At 39.3% G+C, this 24,787-nt stretch overlaps 2 pseudogenes; both read right to left on the bottom strand.

Annotated features, from left to right (window-relative positions):
* Positions 1–1,587: 1,587 nt before the first annotated feature.
* Positions 1,588–20,033, bottom strand: LOC116067846 (annotated as a pseudogene).
* Positions 20,034–21,079: 1,046 nt separating this feature from the next.
* On the bottom strand, positions 21,080–22,117 carry LOC116104508 (annotated as a pseudogene).
* Between the last annotated feature and the right edge of the window lie 2,670 nt (positions 22,118–24,787).

The raw sequence follows: 24,787 nt of genomic DNA, 5'->3' as shown, positions 1-24,787 counted from the left end.
TCTTCTAAGGGCATGGGGGTGATGCCCCCCACCTATGGTAGCTGGGAGAGCTGGTCCCAAATTCATGAGAGTGTGAGAGTTATTCCTGACTCTCACTGGCTGTAGCACTCCAGAGAATGAGCCCTGTGCCTAACCCAGGCAACACATTGGAGCTGGCTCTGATGTGGAAGGTGAGCCAGCCAGGAGACTGTAACTGTGGGCAAGCTGGCCCAGCCCCTCACTGGTTGCAGCACTTGGGAGAGTGGGTCCCAGGCCTTGACTGGGCAGCACAGTGGAACTGGCTCTAACGTTGTGGGTGCAGGTGAACTGGGTCCCAAGACAAATGAGTGGGGAAGCGAAGCCTGCCTTCTGCCAGTGGTGCATTGGGTGGCCCAGCAGTGCTAGCAAGATTGTCCTGGTAGTCTGATAAGGGAGAGCCACTGTCAGACTGACCATCTTAGCTCCCACTCAGGGTAAGATCTAGAGCTTTGAGTTGCTCCATTCCAAAATCTATGTCATCTGTGAACTGTTGGGTGTGTGAAAGGGACAGTCCTGCTGATCCAAAACTGCAAGGTCTCCATGACACAGGGCAACAACAGGATAACAAGGATTTATTAAATCTCAATGAGGATATAATATTGAGTATCACAGAAGTCAGAAACCTTGAACAAGATCAATGACTCATTGCAATGAAATTTGCAATTGAAGATATATGGACGGGGGAATATATGGAGAGACACATTTTGACACACTATAGCTTTCATGATGAGATGTTTTCTGTGCTTTGCTTTATTTGTTTAGTTGTTTTTTTGTGTTATTGTTTTTATTTTGGGAGGGTGGTTTCAAGGGCAGAGGCAGATATAAAAAATGAAGAGACAAGTGGGACTGGCATACATGATGTGAAACTCACATAGATAAGTAAAAAAATACTAAAAATCAAATACAAATTCTAGAAATAAGAAGATGATACTCCTTCATTGGCTTGCCCAGAGGCTAACCTAACCTAGATAATCACTCATGATGTGCCAGTAGGCCTGCCATCTAGGCAATTCTGGAATCTATCAGGTTGACAATTCTGCCATCGTATAAGATAATTGGCAAGTATCAGTGACCTCATTCTGGAATTCTCCAGCACATGTATCCCCAATTAGAGTTCAATATTTGTTAGTTCAAATGTATGTACAGGGAAATGCACAAGTCTTAAATGTGACACTCTCTAAATTTTGATAAATTCACACATTTCTGTATCCCATACCTTCAGATATTGCTATCATCCTTTCTCTATCTTTGGACACCACTGTTTGTCTGCTCCATGACTGATGCAAAGGGAGCCACACAGGGCACATTCTGCTGTAAGCTGCTTTTGCTTAGTAGAACACATTGAGATATCCACATGCCCAAGCTCTTGTTAAAAGCAGATGTTTTTCTATTGTAGAGCATCATTTTCTTGTATGAAGATATTGATGAGTTTGGCTTCTCTTTTTTTATATTGTGGAACATAAGGACACACACAGTGTGTGTTTGTGTGTGTGTGTGTGTGTGTGTGTGTGTGTGTGTGTGTGTGCAGCAATGGTATTTAAGAGAGTAGGGGTCCCTTGGCCCCTCCTGTTATTCTGGGGGGTCTAGGATGGAACTGTGAAGAAGATGCTCAGTATCAGGAACTGAATTGGGGCAGGAACTCCTCTGCAGCACAGGGCTTCTCTTGCTCTCATGTTCTTGCAGGTATGGGTAGTCCAGGGAGTCTTGCTTCTTGGAAGCCATGTAGGCCATGTGGTCCACCACCCTGAAGCCGTAGCCATATTCATTGTCATACCAGGAAATGACAAAATTGTCATTGAGTGCAATCCCAGCCACAGCATCAAATGTTGAAGAATGGGCATGTCACAGGAGACAGGAGGACACTGGTCCTCATTGTAGCCCAGGATACTCTTTAGTGGGCCCTGTGATACCTGCTTCACCACCTTTTTGATGCCATCATACTTCTCCAGGTAGCATATATGATCCACAATAGACAAATTGGGCGTAGGAACATGGAAGGCCATGTCAGTAAGTTTCCTGTTCAGCTCTGGGATGACCTTGCCCACAACCTTGACAGCAACAGTGGATGCGGGGATTATGTTCTGGGCAGCCCCATGTTCATCACACCACAGCTTTCCAGAGGGGCCATTCACAGTTTTCTACATAGCAATGATGGCATCAACTCTGGTCATGAGTCCTTCCACAATGCTAAAGTTGTCATGGATGACTTGGCTGGAAGTTAAGCAGTTGGTGCAGGAAGCATTGCAGACAATGTTGAATGAGTTGTCATACTTCTCATGGTTCACACACATTACAAGAATGGAAGCATTGACAGAAAGGGTGGAGATGATAACACTTTTGGCCCCATCCTTCAAGTGGGCCTTGGCTTTCTCCATGGTAGTGAAGACACCAGTAGACTCCACAACATACACCACACCAGCATAATCCCATTTGCTTGCCCCTGGAAGATGGTAATGCCTTCCTATTAATGACAAGCTTCCCATTCTTAGCTTGACTGTGCCGTTGAGCTTGCCATGGGTAGAATCATGCTGGAACATGTAGACCATGTAGTTGAGGTCAATGAAGGGTTCATCGATGGCAACAATATCCAATTTGCTGAATGAGCTGGTGTCTTGTTACCCAGGTGCCCAAGTCTGTTCACTAAGACTTTCATCATTGCATCTAAGGGATGAGGCTGGCACTGTAGAAGATGTATCTGCCTCTGGAATATGCAGCAGAGAGCCGACTGTTAATAATTTTTACCTCACATTTTAAAAGGATTCTTCTGGCTGAGAGTGGAAAATAGAATCTTGGATATAAGCCACCTAGGAGGTTATTGGCTTAGATGAGAGATAGCATGTGGAGATATTTTTGAATTAATTTTATTTTTTTAATTAAGAGATTTATTAAATAAGAGTAATTGCTCATATTTATGGGGTACAGTGTGATAATTAAGTTCTTGTCCAAATTGTGATTAAATGGTTACAGAAGGGTAATTTGCATTCTCCTCTCCTTATAAATGTATCATTTCTTTGTGTCTGGAAAGTTTGAACTTGTCTCTTTTACTTTTTGTGAAGCATATAATAAATTGCTCTAAACTATGGCCACCTTATTGTGCTAGAGAGCATTCCAACTGCCCTGCCTCTGGAGTTGTGGTATAACAGCTATGGGTACATGGGTTCAGAAGGCTCCACTTGATATTTAGGCACTATGTGATGTTGGCAATTAGTAATTCCTGCATCTGCTCAGCATTTCTTATACACTTACTATTGTGCAAAAAATGCTCAGCTTACAGAAGAAAAGAATCTCAATTACTTTTCACCAAGGAAACATTCATCTTTCAAAAACTGCTTATGATAATCCCTCTTAGTTAACAAGCATAGTGAAAAGGGGACAGTAGTGAGAATTTCAGTAGACTATGTGATTTCTAAGGTTTTTGTATTTTATGTGTATGAGATATGTATCTGCACTTATGTTTGTGCACATACATGTATGCAGATGTGGAGCCCAGAGGTTGATGTTTATCATCTGCTTCTATTGTTCTGGATATTAGTTTGTGAAGTAAGATCTCTCAATTAACTTGGAGTTCACTCATTCTCATAGGCTAGCTGTCAAGCCTTCCAGATTCTTTTTTGTTTTGTTTTGTTTTTTTGTTTTTGTTTTTTGTTTTTTGTGTTTTTTTGAGACAGGGTTTCTCAGTATAGCCCTGGCTGTCCTGGAACTCAACTTTGTAGACCAGGCTGACCTCGAACTCAGAAATCTGCCTGCCTCTGCCTCCCAAGTGCTAGGATTAAAGGCGTGCGCCACCACTACCCGGCTATTTTTGTATCCCCTCTCCAACTAAGATTAGACATGATGGTGCCACTGCATCTGGCTTCTGACATGGGTACTTCATGAGTGACCCACTTCTAGTTCCAATGATTATTTTAAAAGTTTTAACAAATAAGAATGAACAAGTAAAAAGAATAGACATTATTTAAAACAAATCAGGCAAACACCAAAATTGCATTCTTATATAAAGAATAAGTTTTTTGTTTTGTTTTTTCTTTTAGATATTTTCTTTGGTTTACGTGTCATATGATATCTCCTTTCTCAGTTTCCCCTCCGAAAAAAAAGAAATAAAATAAAATAAAAATTAAAATAAAAGAACCCAACAAAAATGAAAACAGTAACAACAAAAAACCCCTTGTTCCCTTCCCCCTCCCCTGCTCACCAACCCACCCTCTTCCACTTCCTGTCCCTGGCATTCCCATACACAGTACATTCACAGGGCCAAGGGCCTCTCCTCCCATTGATGACTGACTTGGCCATCCTCTGCTACATATGCTGCCCAGAAAAGCAAGTCAAAAATAAGTTTTAACTACCATTTACTCTGTTATATACATTAAAATTTCCTAATTCCACAAAAATGTTTCAACATTTGAAATCCAAGATCTAATGAAGTGTTCTTCATAAAAATAAAAGAAGTAAACAGGTAAGCATATGCAAAACATATGACATAAATTGATCAGAGTAATAACAAATATGCTATATTGAAGGATAGTAAAAGAAAAGATAAAACAAACCTGTTAATACCATACAAACATGATAGGGCAAAGCCCTTGTCATCCTAGGAAGTCTCTATGGGATGGCTTCTCTGACATGAGCTCATTCTGATTTGGCAAGTACTGAGATGATGACCTTGTACATCCACATATTGAATGATCACGCCATGAACTCTGTACAAATACTGTTTCAATTAAAAATTTAAATACTTTTTGAAAGTAAGACATTGATTATTGTTTATTTGTAAAACATAGATGTTAGATATCTTTCCCTGAAGTTTAATATTTTCTGTGTCAAAAAGAAGAAATTAAAACCAAAGACCATCCATGGAATGGACCTAAGACTCTATGTATATATGTGGCAGATATGTGGTTTAGTCCTCATGTGGGACTCTTTACAACTGGAGCAGGGGCTGTCTCTGACTCTTTTGCTTGCCTTTGGACCCCTGTTCCCCACTGGTCTGCCTTGTTTAGCTCCATAGGAGAAGATGCATATGCCAGGTCCTAACACAACTTGATATTCCAAGGCAGGTTGATATCCATGGGAGGCTTTCTCTTCTCTGAAGAGGAAGGGAGGTGGATATGGGAGTAAGGAAGTCAAGCGGTAGAGACTGGGAGGAGAGGAGGGAGGTGTAGGCTTAGATTTTTTTAAAACCTACTTTAATAAGGGTTTTCAAATATTTCAACTCCCTTTCTAGACCACTGTCCAAAAAAAGATGGTAAATAGGACAAGAGGATGTGGACCAGTTTAGAAATAGTTTTTGGGGGGCAATTTTCATCTCTATTTGTCAGGATGTCAACAGTTCAGTTTAAAAGTGTCGCCAAACATGAATCAGCAATGGTAGTACCATCCAGCAGAAACTGCTAGGCCTCTGCCAAATTGGCATGAGTCAGCTGGAGTGACTAGGACCAGATGGAATGCTTGAGTTTTCTGCCATGCCTCTCTCAAGGCCAGTGAAGAGCTGCACAGCTATCTATGCAAGCCCCCTATCACTGTCTGTTGAGTTTTATGTATACTTTCTCCAAACATCATGTTTCCTCCCATGGATCTTGTGTCAGCAAAACACCACATGAGTCTATATCACATGACACAACCAGAAACTTTCACTTCAGGGAGGGGAAGCTGCAATTGGAATGTAAAGCAAATTAAATAAATTTATTAATAAAAAGAATAAATTTACTTGGTAGTTATATTAGAGAAAATTTATATTCCTGTGTCTCTATGTTGACTATTACATTATTTCTTGAAAATCTATCAGTTTTCTTCACATTGCTATAGTACGAGGTTGGAGATGTTCAACTGAAACTTAGAAAGTCAGATAATACCTGTTCCCAGTCAATTAGTCCAGTGGCTCTCAGCTTCTAAGCCTCAGAGACACTTGGTAATACTCTGTTAATCTCATGTACTTCAGTGGATATTTTCAGGAGCATGACCAGGCAAGTCCTCTACTGCTGACCTATAGCCACAACTGTTTCATATCTACCTGTGCTATACGTTAGATACTCACAACACCCCTATTTCCATCTCCATACCACAGAACTCAATAATGATTTCTTCCCTTTAGCATTTATGATGTGTTTGTCTCATATTAAGAAAGATGACTCCAATTATATTTAATATTCTTATTTTGTAATTGGTCTGCGTGTATATTATCTATTTTGCCCTCTCTGTGGGGGCAGCTGCTTTCTTCCTGTTGTGAATCTAAAACTGAGTCTGGCTGCATATGCTATAGATGCTCTCCTCACTACATGCTGGCTGCCTCTGCATCAGGGTCCATTCTTTACCGTGTCCACATCACATCGGCCTGACCCATGGCCTCATCCATGGCATCACCCACCCCTTGTCCTGTTTGCACTACCCATTCATAGATTATTCACTTTTGACTTTTAATAGCCCAGAGTTATGTTCCACTTTTCCTGATTTTATATTCCTTACCAGGAACACTTTCTACCCCTCACATTCTCTAAATTCTTAAGAGTTAGTAAATGTTCTGTTGATTTTGTGTGTATGACACTGGATAGGAAACCCTGGTTTTGTGTACTTCATGTAGGCACTCTATAGCTAAGCTACACCCCAGGTCATTCTTAAATTAATAAAAGTGTCTTATTAACTGTAAGTGATGACACAGTGAAATCCCCAAGTCAGATTCCTCCCATGGGTGTAAAGAAAGTTCACTTTAGGAAGTTCAAAACTTCCATGGATATCTGTTGTGGTCAGAAAAAAAGAAAAATGGTGGGAGAATCTTGCCAGTCATAAGGGGGTTGATTGGGGCAGGAAGAATGCAAATTAGCAGAAACAACCTGGGAACTAGTGTGGGGCTTTGATCTGGTAGAAGATTGTTTGAGTTAATAGGAGGTAGGTGAGAAAGGAGTTGTAGGGGCAGGTGAGAAAGTAATGGCTTTCCCCGACAAATAGAGACCTACTTTAAAGAATTTCTGAGTAATGATGAATATTTACTGGGTCAGAGTCCAGCCTGAGCTGAGCCCAGACTGTCATCCAAGACATTGTCAGTGGCCCTGACATTTTGAGAAGAACTGGGACTTACCACTGACTTGCTTGAGCTAGCCTTGAACTTATCATTCTTCTGCCTCAGCCTTGCAATATGTGACTAAGATGATCTTGATATACCTATTATGTCATTTGTATTTCATTCTCAATCTTTCCCAATCCTGGTGACTACATACAGATGAGAGAGCAGACACCATTCCAGAGAGAGGTATCCAAGCAGATCTCTGTTAGGCCCCAGGAGCAGACACTCTTGCTTTTACATTGCTGCAGTGAAAGGCTTATCACATCAGTGTCTTAAGATACAAGCAAAACAGCATATATCAGGATACCTGTCATCTATTATATGTTAGTTAAGATTATACATCATGACAGAGTGCCTAAGACAAACAGCTTATAATGAGGGAATTTAAATTGGCTCACAGTTTATTTATTTCAAACTCCTGGCCAGTAGGCTCTGCTGCTTTGGAGACTGTGTCACAACAGTAAATTATGGTAGAAATGTGTAACTGAGAGAAGCTGCTAATCTTGATGCAGCTAGGAGAAAGACTGAGAGAGAAGAAATCTTCTGCTATGGTCAGAATACCACACACCCTTTCAAAAGTGTTCCTAGTGATTTAGCTTTCTCTCACTAAGCTCCATTTCTTAATGAGTCTACTTTTTTTTCCCAGAGGGCCACAGAGTGAGGACCAAGGCTTCATTCAGTACATGAAGCTTTAGAGGACACTCCAGATACAAGCTAAAGCATGCAGTTAATAGAGTTATAAACCATCTTGATTCACCCTTTGCCTATTCTCTGCGCTATTACCTCCCTGGAACCTACTGACTATCCTTTTATCTATTCATTCTTTATGCTTCCTGCTGCAAATGTTGAAAATATCTTCCATTGCCTTAGAGTTTTAACCTTTGTACTGAAAACTAATATGCACAGAGACCCCTGTGAACTCATTTAATATCTTATAATATGGACCAGTGAGCTGCCATTTCAATGAAAATGTTCACGTTCATCGGAATTCTCTCGAGGGTCCACATTTCTGTCACAGGTTTGAGCTGGCTTTGAGGCAGTGCATGTTTGTGGCCAGCTGACTGGTGCAGGAGCCCGAGAAGCATACTGATGCTTTGATTCACGATACACTATGGAACAGTACATCCTAGCTGGTTGAAGAGCCAACAAAACAAAATGAAACAAAACATCAGCCTTGTAAACACTGATCCCGTGACAGCAGAGTTGATAAGGATCTGAGCCTGGCTTTAGAAATATGAAATTCCCCAGGATGGTGGAAGATGTTGCATGTAAGCCTCTGCTTTAGAACCCTTTCCCTCTGTCTTTCTCTTGAGTTTCCTTCTTCTTCATCAGCCTTTCTTTTGATGGAATGCAGGTCTATGTTCTGTATAGTAAGTGACAGCAATTCTAGACAAGACAAGGTATGCATGACAGTTAAGGAGTTATTGTGTATGCATGTATATTCTTTTGCTTTTATTTAAATAGATGTATATTTTCAATATATTTTAAGAAGTGAGAAAACCATATGGAAGTTATTTTTGCCGGTGGTTTTTTTCACAGAAGAAATTGCTATGACAAACTCTAAATTCAGTGGAAAATTCCTTTGTAAAATGTATTTGTTACAATGAATCAAAGCCACACAAAAACAAACAAAAACCACCCTTCTTTTTAATTTTTGGTTCTGAGCCTAATCTTTAATGGCTGAACCATTTCCCTAAATCTCTTTTTACTTAAAAAAAAAATCCAGTTATGAGTGATTCTACTGTGCAATTCTTTCACATGTGCTTTTTATGACTTAAATCTCAATACACAGGGACACAGAGATCACAGTCAAGGGATCCCATCAAAAAACGAGGGAAACTTGCAGATGGGCCACCTTCCCTTCAGGGCCTGCTTCCAGCAACTGATACTGAATGCATTCAGTATCTGAATGATACTCCAGAAACACTTGAAAGATATGAACAAAGCTAGAGTAATCCAGGTTATACTAGAAGGTCTCAGAATAAATAAGCTGTCTCCCTTTCAGGTGAAGGATTAGGCATTTGCAATGGGGAGATGAATCAGTAGGCTCTCAGAGCACAGTAGAGGGAGGATATCTGGCTACAGGGTTATAACATGGTCCTTACTACATGGCTGAGGACTCTGAGTGGCATGAACTCACTAGCTATCTGTGGAATAAAATGTAAAGAGAGTAGAATAGAACACAGAGTCAAAGATGTTGCACCTTTGCTCTGAGAAGGTCACTTGAATGTGACCATCAAAGGAAGTATAATATGCTCCAAGAGCAGAAGACATGAGACTAGGATGCATGCAATAGCTGTGTTCCTTACAAAGGAACCTTAGAGTGTATATTATGTCTTCCCTGGATGCTCAATTTTGTTATGTTTGTCCAGTGACAGCTACAATGCAATTTCTTGTTACGTCTCATGTGCTATAAAATGACAATCTATGCAATATTACCCAAGCTATGCGCTATTTTCACAAGGTATGTAGTGATCTCTTTAATCACATCATAGATGAACAATCAAACCCTTGAAGTAGAAATGGCATGCTTAGCTCAAAGCAGGTAAGTAGACTTTGTGTTTGACTAGCTCTGTATAATTTCAAAGGCCATGCTTGAGATTGTATTTTGAATATCTCTGAGAGGAAAAGTGTGAAAGCTAACACTAGGTAACACTACTGGGTGGTGGCAGAGTCTGTTGGCAAGTCCTTCAGTCATTGGAGTCCTGTCCTTGAAGGAGATGATGGATTCCCAGCCCCGTTTGGTCCTATTTTCACCCATTCTTAGTATTAACACTTGCTCTATGTTGTTCTTCCTGTCGCGATGGATTGCTCCACTAAAGGCCTAACAGCAACTGACCACGAATTGACAGCCCTAAAATTGAGTGCCAAAATAAACTTTTCTATTTAGAAGATGACTGTATCGAGTATTTGTTATAATAGGTTATGTAGATTATCACCAACACAAACTTCATAGAGGCAGCAGTCAGTGGGGTCTCTGTATTGGAGTACTCTCTACTGGGAATTTGTTTCTGAAAACATTACATTTTTTTTTCTTTTCAAGACAGGGTTTCTCTGTATAGCCCTGGCTGTCCTGTAACTCACTCTGTAGACCATGCTGGCCTCAAACTCAGAAATCCACCTGTCTCTGCTTCCCAAGTGCTGGGATTAAAGGCATGCAACACCACTGCCTGGCAAGGCATTACATTTTTACAGTGACTGAAATGTTAGTCATTGGTCATATTTTACTGGAGATGATTAGTTGCTAGCGATATCAGTAAGTTATTCCTAAGTTTTTTTTTGAGTCTTCTCAAAGCTTAGAGACTTAAGTGGGGGAGACTGTTCAGTTAGCAAACACTGTTGTGCAAACACAAGGACCTATACTTGTCTTATCAAGCTAGAGTGGCAGCAGCACAAGTCTGAAATGCCAGTGATGGGTATCCGGGGATAGGTAGATCCCTGGGAACACCCTGGCCAGCCAGTCTAGATGAATGGGGAAACAGTAAAAGAACCTATCTTAAAGCAGTTAGAAAACAATTAAAGAAGAAAGCTGACATTAACCTGTCTTCATACTACACATGCATATATACCTGAATGTACACATATAAAATATGCACAAACATGCACATGTGACCTATACACACAATACCACACACATATACACATTAAAAACAAATCACATAAGTACATCTACTTTATGTTTCTGGGATTTGAGATTTTGAATAGGCTTGTTGGCAGTCTTGGTAACCAGAGCCAGGTTCAGATATTCTTGGCTATATTATATTACATATTTGAAACCTCAGTGCTTATATATGGATTGATGCTATCCCCTTGAAAACTGAAATGTATTCACTAGGCAGCAGAAGTGCTTTGAGAGCATCAAGTAAAACCTGGGAGCAAGAGTTACATGTGAATCTCTGATTCATATTCACTATGGCTCCTCCATTGACCAAAGCTAAGCACAAAGTCATTCCAGTCACAAAGAGTAGATGGAAAACCCACCCCCATGCAGAGAATTGGAAGTATCATTTCATAAGCACATCATCCAGTGAAAGTGTCACACTACAATGGTATAGACACAGGAAGGGGAGAAGTATACAAAACAGTCTCAAATTTCAGGTGTCTTGATGCTTTGATTAATTTCTTAGAATTTTTCTTTAGCAAGTATTAGCTTAGAGATATAATGTCCTTAGGTCAAATATATTCAATAATTATGGCTAGAGGGAGTCATGATGTTTACGATTTTTGTGAACCACTTATGATCAGCTATGGGGGGACTATGTGCTCAATTTTTCACCAAAAGTGGGTTTCTAGGAGTCAGTTACCAAATTCCACTCTTCAAGTCTTTGCAATTTGGCCAATTTCTGCCTTGAATGGATAGAAGTACCTGAGGTTGAGTTTTGATGTATAATCTCCAACTTGATGTCACAGCTAGCAGCTATTCATGATCCCACTGGAGGAAGGCAGGAGGGACCAGGGGTGGGCAAATACTGATGCTCCAGGAGGAGATCATCAAACCACCTAATTGTTGAGGCACAAGTCTTTGGAGGAGGCCATTATCTTGTGAAGATCACACGAGACAGTAATGTCTTGACCTGCCTCTGCCCTTTTAGATCTTCCCATGTGCTTCTTAGAAACTCTGATGCTCATTTTTCCAGCTGTCCTTGTGAAGCTTTGAACTTTCAGCCAAAGTATTAATCAAACAGCTGTGAGTTCTTATTTTTATGGAAAATGACCCAGTCCATTGCTCAAAGCACTGCCTACCTAGTGGCTTTACCTTCATCTCAGTTCCTATGGACCTGATCCAGAATGAAGCCACAGGGCTGTGAGAGTCCCCTTTTAGGAATAGCTGGATATAGCACAAAACTATTGTTGAACAAAACTTGAACTTTTAAATTCAATCAGTCAAAAGAAGTCCATATATTTCACGGGTGTAGACTTTATAGTAGTATGTGTGCAGTGGAATATAATCAGAGAATATAAGAATAGACCACATATAACTTACTTGTCCTTCATGGACATATTCGAACCCAGTTCCATGTACATCATATTTTCTTTTTTCTGATGAAGTTGTGAACTCTGAATCTTGGTTGGTCAAACAAATACCTAGTTCATGATTAGCAGTACAGATCATATCATGATCTGGTCATGGATAAATACCAATCATAACCTAATATTTATTGCTTAAGAAGAGAATTTTTATGAGGTCCCATTTGTCAATTCTTGATCTTAGAGCATAAGCTATTGGTGTTCTGTTCAGGAAATTTTCCCCTGTGCCTAAGTGCTCGAGGTTCTTCCCCACTTTCTTTTCTATTAGTTTCAGTGTATCTGGTTTGATGTGGAGTTCCTTGATCCTCTTGAACTTGAGCTTTGTACAAGGAGATAGGAATGGATCGATTTGCAATCTTCTACATGCTAACTGCCAGTTGAGCCAGCACCATTTGTTGAAAAGGTTGTCTTTTTTCCACTGGATGGTTTTAGCTCCTTTGTCAAAGATCAAGTGACCATAGGTGTGTGGGTTCATTTCTGGGTCTTCAATTCTGTTCCATTTATCTACCTGCCAGTCACTGTACCAATACCATACAGTTTTTATCACAATAGCTCTGTGGTACAGTTTAAGGTCCAGGATGGTGATTCCACCAGAGGTTCCTTTATTGTTGAGAATAGTTTTCCCTATCCTAGGTTTTTGTTATTCCAGATAAATTTGCAATTTGCTCTTTCTAAGTCTGAGAAGAATTGAGTTGGAATTTTGATGGAGATTGCATTGAATCTGTAGATTGCCTTTGGCAAGATAGCCATTTTACTATATTAATCCTGACAATGCACGAGCATGGGAGATCTTTCCATCTTCTGAGATCTTCTTCAATTTCCTTCTTCAAAGACTTGAAGTTCTTATCAAACAGATCTTTTACTTGCTTAGTTAGAGTTACACCAAGGTTTTTATATTATTTGTAACTATTGTGAAGGTTGTTATTTCCCTAATTTCTTTCTCTGCCTGTTTATCCTTTGTGTATAGGAAGACCTCTGATTTGCTTGAGTTAATTTTATATCCAGCTACTTTGCTGAAGTTGTTTATCAGGTTTAGGAGCTTTCTGGTGGAATTTTGGGGGTCACTTAAGTATACTATCATATCATCAGCAAATAGTGATAATTTGACTTCTTACTTTTCAATTTGTATCCCTTTGATCTCATAAAGTTGCAAAGCTTCTGTAAGGCAAAAGACACTGTCAATAGGACAAAATAGCAACCAAAAAATTGGGAAACGATCTTTACCAACCCTATATCTGATAGAGGGCTAATATTCAATGTATACAAAGAACTCAAGACATTAGACTCCAGAGAACCAAATAACCCTATTAAAAATGGGGTACAGAGCTAAAAGAATTCTCAACTGATGAATACTGAATAGCTGAGAAGCACCTAAAGAAATGTTCAACATTCTTAGTCATCAGGGAAATGCAAATCAAAAGAACCCTGAGATTCCACCTCACACCAGTCAGAATGGCTAGAATAAAACACTCAGGTGACAGCAGATGCTAGAGAAGTTGTGGAGAAAGAGGAACACTCCTCCATTGATGGTGGGATTGTAAGCTGGTACAACCACTGTGGAAATCAGTTTGGCAGTTCCTCCAGAAATTAGACATAGTTCTACCAGAGGACCCAGCTATACCACTCCTGGGCATATACCCAGAAGATGCTCCAACATGTAAGAAGGACCCATGTTCCACTATGTTCATAGCAGCCTTATTTATAGTTGCTAGAAACTAGAAACAACCCAGATGTCCCTCAACGAAGGAATGGATATAGAAATTGTGGTACATCTACACAATGGAATACTACTCAGCTATTAAAAACAATGAAGTTATGAAATTTTTAGGGAAATGGATAGATCTGGAGAATATCATCCTGAGTGAGGTAACCCAATCACAAAAGAACACACATGATATGTACTCTCTGATAAGTGGTTATTAGCCCAGAAGTTCAGAATACACGAAGTACAATCCACAAACCATTAGAAACTCAAGAAGAAGGAATACCAAAATGTGGACACTTCATTCCTTCTTAAAAGGGGGAACAAAAATACCCAGGGAAGGAGTTGCAGAGACTAACTATGGAGCAGAGACTGAAGGAAGGACAATCCAGCCTGATATAGCTGTCCCCGTAGAGGCTATGACAGTACCTGACTAATACAGAAGTAGAGGCTCACAACCATCCATTGAACTGAGTACAGGGTTCCCAAATGAAGGAGCTAGAGAAAGGACCGAAGGAGCTGAAGGGTTTGCAGTCCCTTAGGACGAACAACAATATGAACTAACTAGTGCCCTCAGAGTTCCCAGGGACTAATCCACCAACAAAGGAGTACACATGGTGAGAGTGATTGCTCCAGCAGCACGTGTATAGTAGAGGATGGCCAGGATGGTCATCAATGGGAGAAGAAGCCCTTGGCCATGTGAAGGTTCTGTGCCCCAGTGTAGGGGAATGCCAGGGCCAGTAACTGGGAGAGGGTGAGATGGTGAGCAGCGAGAGGGGGAGGGAACAAGAGTTTTTTCTTGTTTTTTTTTTTTTTTGGAGGGGAAACTGGGAAATATGACATATAAATAAAGAAAATATCTAATAAAAGAAAAAAAATTTTAAAAAAAGAAGAATTTTTTTTCCATGAAGGATGACAGATGTTCTAAACCCTAAAATTCTGTATTATAATTTGCAGAGGGCTCTAAATGGAAGCCCTAGCTGCCACTACTGTTTTGAGTATTTATAAAGCAACTGGGTGCTCAGAGCTCCCCCAGGAAGGGTTGGAATAGAATGCATAAATGGGCTACATGTGGCTTCTAACTTTAACTAGCTCCAATAGATATGATATCTTTATCTAACTGCTAGGAGAAGCCATATGAAGAAATTTATTCTTCACCATGGGAGGGATTTCTCTGAAGTGGCATACTCTTGAGTTCTTTTGGGATTTATTGCCTACCCTCTGGCATTCACATGTTTTAGTAATGCTTGAAGATTAGTTGCTATCTTCTGCTTATCAGATCCAATCAGTGAAACTTCATTAATGTAATGGATCAGCATGATTCCCTTGGAATGTGCAGTAAGCAGGGTCCCTGAAGAATGGATGATGATAGAGTGATCATTAATACAACCCAGAGATAGGATAGACAGAATGTATTGCTGGCCATGCCAGCTGAAAACAAATTACCTTAGATGTCCTTCACTAACACGTGTAGAAAAACAATCATCTTTGCCAGATCAATAGTTGCACGGCAGGTTCCAGAGAACAAGCTGGTTTGGTCTTGCAGTGAAACTCCACTGAAGCAGGAGCAGAAATTTCTCAATAATGTTTATGATAAGCCAGTCATTGACTAAGAGCCACCTGTCTTCTGTGAAGGTTGAGCAAGTGAATATGAAATCCTTTCTTAGTGGATTTGCATTAATCAGTGCAGCCCCATCCATTTTAATATTCCTTCAACTTTGACCCTGCATTCCCGGAACACATCACTCAAAAGACCCAGTTCCATGAATATCCCATGGATCCTGCCAATAGAAATGGACAAAATCCTACATATTTTGGTTGTGTATTGAAATCTATGAATTACATTTTAAATTTTTTTTTTGGGGGGGGGAATGGCTGAAATGTGAATTCAGAAGCCACAGTAGTAAAGAGAAATTTTGAGTAGGATGAGTACTTTTAGGGACAAAAACCACTCCAGGAGAGGAGAGGACAGTGTTTCTTCAGACAAGGAGAGGCTATCGTAGCCACGGATGGAACGGCTACGTCTGTAGTTGAAGAAGCCTTAATAAAAATTCAGGTACCAAGGGTCAGAATTTGCAAATTTCATTGAAGTTATTTCATTTATTACCATATAGTGCCTTGCCCATACCCAATTGCAATGGTTAGTCTTCATTATCAGCTTCATTAGATTGAGGTACACCCAGAGATTACTAAAGCTCATCTTTAGCAATGTGTCTGTGAGGTGCTTTCAGAGAGAATTAACTGAATGTGAGAAATGGTCTTGGACAAAATAAGAAAGAGAAAAACAGAGAAAGCTCACTAGCATAAATGTTTGTCTGTCCTTCTACCTCTCTCTGTTTTCTTGTCACCATGATGTGAGCTGCTTTGCTCTGTTCTCCTGTCCCTACTATGGTTGGAATCTCAGAAACTATAATCCAAAATAAATCCATTTTTTTTCTGAAGGTGTTTGACCATGTTTTTCTGCCACAGCAATGAAAATCCAAGTAACACACTAATCACTGTACAAGAGACTACTTGTGGTAACAAAAGTTTGACATTTGTTGTAATTGAGTGGCAGATAGTCTTGTTTACCAGAAGTTACTCTCAATTTTCTTAGACACTATATCTATCTACTTACTTATTTGAGCATTTATTCTTTGCCAGCTTTGAGTCAGGCAATGAATTAGGTAACTCTATAGATCAGAATTCCAATTTCACTGAACCAAAAACCAAGTTATCAGAGCTATTTTACTTTTTAGAAAATCCAAGAGAGTCTAATTTCTAATTTCTAGATATTTCTGATTATTCAGCATCATTTGATCAGGATCTACATTTTCTAACTTTTGTTTTATTTATTTATTTATGACATAACAAACTTCACACCGTAGCTCAGGCTGGGTTGGAACCATCCTGAGTAGCTTAAACTTCATCAAACGTGTCTCAACCTTCTGCGTTTAGAGAATACAGGCTGAGCCACCACACATAGCTTATTTTCCAACTTTAGAGAGAACAGGGTTGTATTTCATTATAATTCTTTTATCATTGCCCCACCATTAAGACTTTTGCTTTTCATCAGCCTGCTGATTCATTCAATACTCAGGGAGCAAAAGCAGTTTTCTGGCACATGACCTTTACCATATGACTTCTCAAACATGGCATCTTGTGTCTTCCAAGTCAACAAGAAAGACAGAGAATAGATCAGCAGTGTGAAGTCATTTTATATGGTACAAAACAACCTTGAGACAAGTAATAAGACTATGGACAAGTGATCATTTGATAATGACGTTCGCTTGGGTGTAACCTAAAGACTTATCAGCTGCCACAGCAAGGTTAGGTGCTAGCATTAACTGAAAGAAAAAGGTGGCAGAAGGAAATGCAAGAAGGCTGTGGTACTATGTTTTTCCATGATGCAATTATCGATTTATTCAGCTGTGAACATGTGTTTTTGTTCAAGATAGAAGAAGAATAACCTGAAGGGAGGCAGCGACCATAAAGGCTGTCTCCTTGGCAACAAGAGTTAGAACGATTGCTTTTCTTCAATCTTTTTTGAAAGTCATGGAAATGGAACAACCCATCAGAAGAAGCCAGAGAGTAGAAGGACATGGGACGGGGATCTCCCCTCAAGAGTCTGGGGACCAGAGCATTGAGCAAACCAATTGTTTATCATTTTTAGAATCTCGTGAAATTTACCTTGCTCTTTTGGACTTGCCTGGGACCCAGCATTTCCTATATCTCCCAATTTCTCTCTTTTGTGATGAGACTCTCTATTCTATGCATAATCCTTATTTTGGAAACAACTTGCTCATTTCCTCATGTATAGAGTTGTATAGTTACTATGTTTGCAGTGCTTCTTAGTCTTGAGTCTTCTAGCCTAAGGACCTTGAGAAATAAGTCTCCATAATGAAAATGACCTAGTTTATAGCATGTTGACATACAAGCTCAGCTGGAAAGAGTCCCTTCACTCTTCATCCCTCTGCAGAATGGCCTATTAGATAGAGAATGTGATACAATATGCAGATTTATTTCATTTCATTTCTTCAGTGGAATTGAGATACACTTCAATTTCCAGAACATAAAGTACTGGGTGAGTATGGAAACTATGAAATGTGAAATGGCAGAAAGAATGATCATGGTTACAAATCTCAGCAGAGCCTGATTAAACCCACTTGAGCAGAATAATGGGACAAGTATTGCAAGCTGCTCCTCTGACTTCTTACCTGAAGAATGAGGTTCACTTTCCTCTTCCATTGGTCTCATTACTTACTTGATTGATGTATTAAATGGGGATTCTCTTAGCCTGGACAAGCTTTGAATTCTGTCTTCCTGACTGCCTTAGCTTCTAGGTGCTGGGATGAAATTAACTGTTGAGCTGTATCTGTATCTCCCTCCTCTTTGAGTAAACCAGCCAATCCTCTCAGACCCTCAATTTTTTTAACCTAGAGTGTTTTTGTTCTCTCTCTCTCTCTTTTTTTATCTTAGTCTTCCTTTTCTCTGAAAAACAAATGACATCATTTTGCTGTCTACAAGAAGCTCATCACATCTTCAAGTGTAGGCATTCCCAAAGAGGGAAGCAATGGAAAACATAGTTCTAGCAAATGGGGCTAGGAAACAAGTAGGTGCCACTATCCCAGTATCTGAAAAAAAGTAAATTTCAAGCCAAATTTAATCTGAAGAGATAAAGAGGGCACTTTTTTCTTGTCAAGAAGACAAATAATTAGGAAGACATTAGATAATAAATGTATATGAGCCAGCACCTAAGCCTGGCTCACCCCATTTCATAAACACTATACAATTGGGCTTCAAGATATAGATTAATCCAAACTCAGCAATAGAATGTGATTTCAGGACTCTGTCTTCTCTGGTTATCTGAACAGAAACTAAGCAGCTGTATTAGAGTTAAAGGACATTGTACATCAACCTCAAGGATAGCTACATAATATTCTATCCAAACACCAAAAAATACATCTACTCAAAAGCCTATGGACATTTTTCTAAAGCAGAGACCATACTGGACACAGAACAAATAGCAACAAATACAGAAAATAAAAATAACACTGAAGTGGAAATTTCTGGCTTGTTTGGAGAGTCAGTTGTGTCATGTGATGATTTTTTTCTGGAAACTGTCTTATGAGAAGATGTTTTTGCTGAAGCAGACACAGGGGAGCATCTTTTGCTGAGAACAGAAAAATGGTGTTTTTCTGGAAGCTGCCTGGAAAAAGGGCGTGTTAGAGTGGATGTTTGAGAGAACATGTGATGTTTGGATAGGGTATAAATATAACCCAATAGACTGTACTATGCTGTATGGTATTGGCTTGCCTTGCCACTTTTTGCTGGTCTTTGTTGGGCTTTGCTGATGATGCTGTGGCATTGGTTATCTTGCCTTCTTTGCTGACCATCATTTGTCATGAATTTATATAGAGAAAGGCACCAAAGAACTTCTGGTGGTATTTTAGTGGCTTCTTGTCACTTCTGTGAACTCAAGTTTATTGGAAAGCTTTGCGGTTTCTTCTGGATCAAACTATCATTGCTGATTTTTAATTGGTGTTTGCTATGGATCAATATACCCCTGCCGATTCATGTGAACTAAGCAGGTGACAAACTGACAATGTAGATTGGATTCGCTCCAAAATGCTGTTTCTAAACAAGTTCACATCCTCCTTTGTACTATTAACCTTTCTTTCCCATTACTTCTGAGCTAGAATGGAGGTTAAAGCATTTAAGAACACTTATTAAAGTAGAGTTTGAGAATTATAAGCCTATAAAACTCCATGTATCCTACCTAACCACAATGCTACAAACTTCAAAATCAACAGCAATCACATGTTGAAATTGTATAAACATATGGAGATTAACCAATCTACTTTTGAATGATGAACAGCTCTGAGTCATTTCAGCATGTAGCTATAAGTTTCCTTATGCTGGAATTTGTTATTTTTTAAAGTTTATCCTAAAGTTTGATTAGTCAAAGAGGTGATCTTGAGAAAAAGCATATGAAATTTCCAGAGACATTATTCTAATCTTCTTGTTCTAGATTAGAAACGCTACAAATTCTTCCTAGAAGAATGAATAGAAATAAAGAAGAAAACCAAGCCAGTAAAACAACAAATAATGAGCATTAAAAGACATGAAAGATGACACAAACAAGAAAGACTTACCCTGTTCTGTGTCGTGTTGACCAAGGAAGTCTTCAAAGTCCTGCAGGAGGCAGCTGGCTTTAGTGGGATTTCTGTGGATGCTCCAGTGGTCTACCATGGACTTTTGTCATCCTGCCTATATTGAAAATGGAACTAAAAGAATAATTTCAACACTCAGATAAGACTTCTTGAATAGTGAATTCATTGTGAAATTCATTTGCATTCATGCCTAATATGTTTAAACAAACTTGAAAGAAATGTTAAGCATAATAACCAACAAAGTAGAATCATTTAGAAAAATACAATCAAGCAGCCATTTGGATGGAGGTGCTTTTGTCTTAAGAAAATATGCACTGTTTAAGCATTCTCTGGGGGTAATTCCTATCAGCTTCATAACAAATGGAAATAACAATGAGTGCATGATGAGAAAAAGAAAAGATGTGTTCTTTAAAAATAAGTTTCACTAGGGAGCAAGTTCAGATATTATAACTTTATTAGGGCTTATGCCTAGGATTACATTTGAAATTCATGTGCATTAATTTGTATTTGTTAATTATTAAAACTTGATGAGATTTTTCTGAAATAATATTGGAAGTTTCCATTTTTAGAATGGCTCTTTTAGGTTTTTATTTTATTTTTATTTTTATTTTTTTTGTTGTTATCAAACAAGAGGTAAACTAACCTTTAAAATTAGGTCCCTCTACCTGTTGCTTTATAACTCTTAACGACTATTTCTTTTTGTGCCTCTTACTAGTAACATTTTGTCCTCTGGGCAGCTGGATTTAGACATGGCTTTTTTTTATAGTTACAAATGCATGTTAAGCATTAGGTATAGTTGGCAAATGGGTGGAGTTATCATTTATGTATATTAGACAATTTATATTTTTAATCACTTGTATAGGTACTAACCTCTACCATACATTTTTTTTAATGCTTCTTAATGTTATGATTCTTTATTATTTTATCTGTATAACCTCAAATGTTACCAGGGTTCCTGGATTTTGACAAACATTTGGTCAGATTAAATTAGTGAAAGAGATGTCCATTTGCTTCTCCGAAGCACCTTTGCTTGCAACAGTCTGTCCCTGGTTCAGCATGGGGATTTAAACACAGCTTTGTCTAAAGCAGGATGTCAGGCAGGCTGGGCTCAAACAGAACTCTGGCCGGGAGTGAGGTGTGCCCCAGCAGAGAGGAACCCTCGTGAGCTGACTCAGCTTCAGTATTCTGCATCATGGGGATATTCTTCCATGTTTACTGTCTCAGGCAGCAGGCAGGCCCTCCAGTTTCTGTGGAAGCTAAGGATAGTGGCCATCTCCTCGTCACTCAACTGGAAGTCAAAGACCTGAATGTTCTCCTGTATACGTGCTGGCGTCACGGACTTCGGGATCACCACCACATTCCTCTGGATGTGGAACCGAATCAGAACCTGGGCTGAGGTTTTCTTGTGCTTGGTGGCAATCTCTTTAATTTTGTGGTCTTCTAATAGTGAAGGGTCTTCTGGCTTGGCACTAGGCCTGTCTGGGGAGCCCAGGGGACTGTAGGCTGTGACAGCGATGCCCTTGGAGTGACAGTACTGGATCAGTTTTTCCTGGGTGAGATAAGGGTGGCACTCGATCTGGTTGGTCACTGGTTTATGTTTCAGTCCAGGCTTGTTCAGGAGCCTTTCAATCTGGAAGTGGTTGAAGTTAGAGACACCCAGAGCTTTCACCAGGCTCTGGTCCACCAGTTCCTCCATGCCCTCCCAGGCTTCCAAGAACGTTGTTTTACTGGTGAGGATATTGCCTTGATCGTCTTTGGGGAATAATTCCTTTCCTGGCTTAAGTCCTTGTGGCCAGTGAATAAGATAGAGGTCCAGATAGTCCAGCTTCAGATCTGAGAAGGTTTTCTGGAAAGCTTCCTTTAAGCAGTTTTTTCTCAAAGCAGGTAGGCCACAACTTGCTGACGATGAAGAGGTCCTCCCGCTTCACAGCCTTTTCTTTGATCTTTTCTTGGATGCCTTCTCCCACCTCATTCTCATTGCAATATGCATGTGCGCAGTCGATATGGCGGTACCCAACATGAATGGCCGCCTTCACAGCTTCTTTGACTTGGTTTGGGGGAGACTTCCAGGTGCCCAGACCCACAATGGGCATTTTGGCTTTGGCACTGAGCTGCACGAAGGTGGCCATGGTTGCTGCCGAAATCTTCCTGAGAGCAGATGTCTGTGTCCATCTACCATACATTTTTATTATAAGAAATTTCATATACTCTTTGTAACAGCCGTTTAATTAATTAATTAACTTCCTGTTGTTTTGAGATAGGATCTTAGATAACCTCAGCTGGTTCCAAAATTCAAATCCTCCAGTCTCCACTTGCAAGTGCCGGGATTGTGTACATTTGCCACCATAACAAGTTCTAACAACCTGTTAATTTATAAATCATTGTCTTAATTCCACAGGTGAAAGAATGATTAAGATGAACCATTTGGATCACAAATCTAGATAGTGACAGAGGTCACATTAAAGAGTCTCTGTTTTTCATACTACGTTCTTTAAGAAATGTGAAGAAATAAATTACTTTATTTTATTTTAACTTTAACAGGAAGACCCTGATAAGCAAAGCCTCATTCCTTTTCTGGCTTTTAAGTCCCTTTGCTCAACAATAGGTGCTTCTTTCTCAAGCTATTTATTTCTCTCTTCTCTTTAGTGATCTTAATTTCCTTTTTTCTGCCACCTTGGCTTCATTAGAGAGATTAACATAAACAAGCCAAAAGAAAGAAATACCCATGGAAGGAGTAGTAGAGACTAACTATGGAGCAGAGACTAAAGGAAGGACAAGTCAGAGACTGCTCCACCTGGGAATCCTTCCCATATTCAATCATCAAATCTAGACACTATTGTGGATACCAGCAAGTGCTGGCTGACAGGAGCCTGATATAGCTATCTCCTGAGAGGCCGTGACAGTACCTGACTAATACAGAAGAAGAGGATCACAGCCATCCATTGGACTGAGCACAGGGCCCCAAAGAAGGAGCTAGAGAAAGGACCCAAGGTATTGAAGGGTTTGCAGCCCCTGATGATGAACAACAATATGAACTAACTAGTACCCTCAGAGCTCCCAGGGACTAAAACTCCAACCAAAGAGTACACAAGGTGGGACTAATGGCTCCAGCAGCATATGTATCACAGAGGATGGTCAAATTGGTCATCCAATGGGAGGAGAGGCCCTTGGCCCTGTGAAGGTTCTATGCCCCAGTATAGGTAAGCAGGAGGGGGTGAGATGGTGAGCAGGGAGAGGGGGAGGGGAGAGGGAACAGGGGTTTCTTTTAGTATTTTTAATTTTCTTTTATTTATTCTTTCTTTTCTTTCTTTTTTTTTTTTTGGAGGGGAACCTGGGAAAGGAGATATTGTAAATAAAGAAAACATCTAATAAAATATTAGAAAAAAAAAAGAATTAGTTTCTCATCCATGAGAGACATGCTTGGAGAGCAATATACCTAATAAAATGCCTCTGGTATAGAAAGGCTTAGGAATAGCCAAATTAGCAGAATGGTGGCTGAGGCACTGTAGACTACATATAAATTTGCAATAATATATGTAAATAATATATGTAAATTATATTATATTGTATACTATATTATACAATGAATATAATTACACAAAAACGATTACAGTTTTTTTTCATTATATAGATCTTTGGGAAAACAGGTTATTCTATCAATTTTGTTGTCATATCAGAAAAGATAGCATTGATTACAAGAAGAGGAACACTCTTTAGACCAAAAGCTTCTTAGCTGTACACTCATGTTTACATATATTCTCTTATATGCCAATTAGTCTGATTCAAAACAGAAGAGACTGAATGACATATTTTGAGAAAAGCCCGTTAGTGGGTTTAACAGGTGGAATAATTGCCTGTTGACCATAGAACAAAAGATGAATTTGAACAGAAAGTTGCAACCATAGTTAGTATGCCCTAATTCATAAGTGTTGATTAATAATCTTAAGTATAGATAAGACAATATGGCCCAGTGAAAGAGGGATCTCTGGAGTCAAACTTCCTTGAGATTTCTTAACTTGTATTAGCTGCAAACTGTTTTTCTAAAGCTGGGCTAATGATAAAGGATGTAAAGATCAAATAAGCTAATTTATGTTTAGACTCAGGATAGCACCAGGCATACAACAGATGCTTAGTAAATATTAGCCACATTTATTAAGAACAGGAGAAACAGACTCTAATAAAGTAATAAACAGAAAGACAGCCTTTGCCAGAGCTGTGGGATTTGAATAGCACTAATACACTTCACTCAGTCCTATAGAGTCATTGAACAGATTAAAGATAAAAGGATTTAACAGCTGATGGCTCAGTATATTAAGTCCCTCTAGAACCTGCCCACTCTGTGGACTATAATTAACAAAAAGAGAAATGCATTTTCAAAGGGATGTCCACCGTGATAGTGTATAATAATTTATTTGTTTTCCCATAGTCATTACTTATGAGACATTTGCAATGATACATTTAGTAAATCACTGTCCAATGACCCATTTTGTCACTAGCAGCTACTATTCATAAGTGCTGTTCATGCAGCACACTAAAACTATCTTTGTGTAAGTCTGATGTGAAATGAAAAGCACATGACTTGGCTTCATGCCATCTTTTAAAAATCATCAGTTTTAAGAAATTAAAATGATAGACCTTAGACATCTATGGATACCTAATTTTACAGCTTACTGCTGTAGGACAGCAACACAGGACATTTTCATGTTAAGCTTAACTTCATCTGCTCATCTTGCATTGGATATTCTAGATAGCACATATTTTGATGCTTGGTTTTCATGTATTTTAACATTTCCTTATCTAAAATGCAAATATTATACATAAAAATACTCATCT

The sequence above is a fragment of the Mastomys coucha genome, unplaced genomic scaffold (assembly GCF_008632895.1).
Source record: "Mastomys coucha isolate ucsf_1 unplaced genomic scaffold, UCSF_Mcou_1 pScaffold22, whole genome shotgun sequence".
Lineage (NCBI taxonomy): Eukaryota > Metazoa > Chordata > Mammalia > Rodentia > Muridae > Mastomys > Mastomys coucha.
The sequence above is the reverse complement of the archived record's forward strand: the minus strand, read 5'-3'. Positions and strand labels throughout refer to the sequence as shown.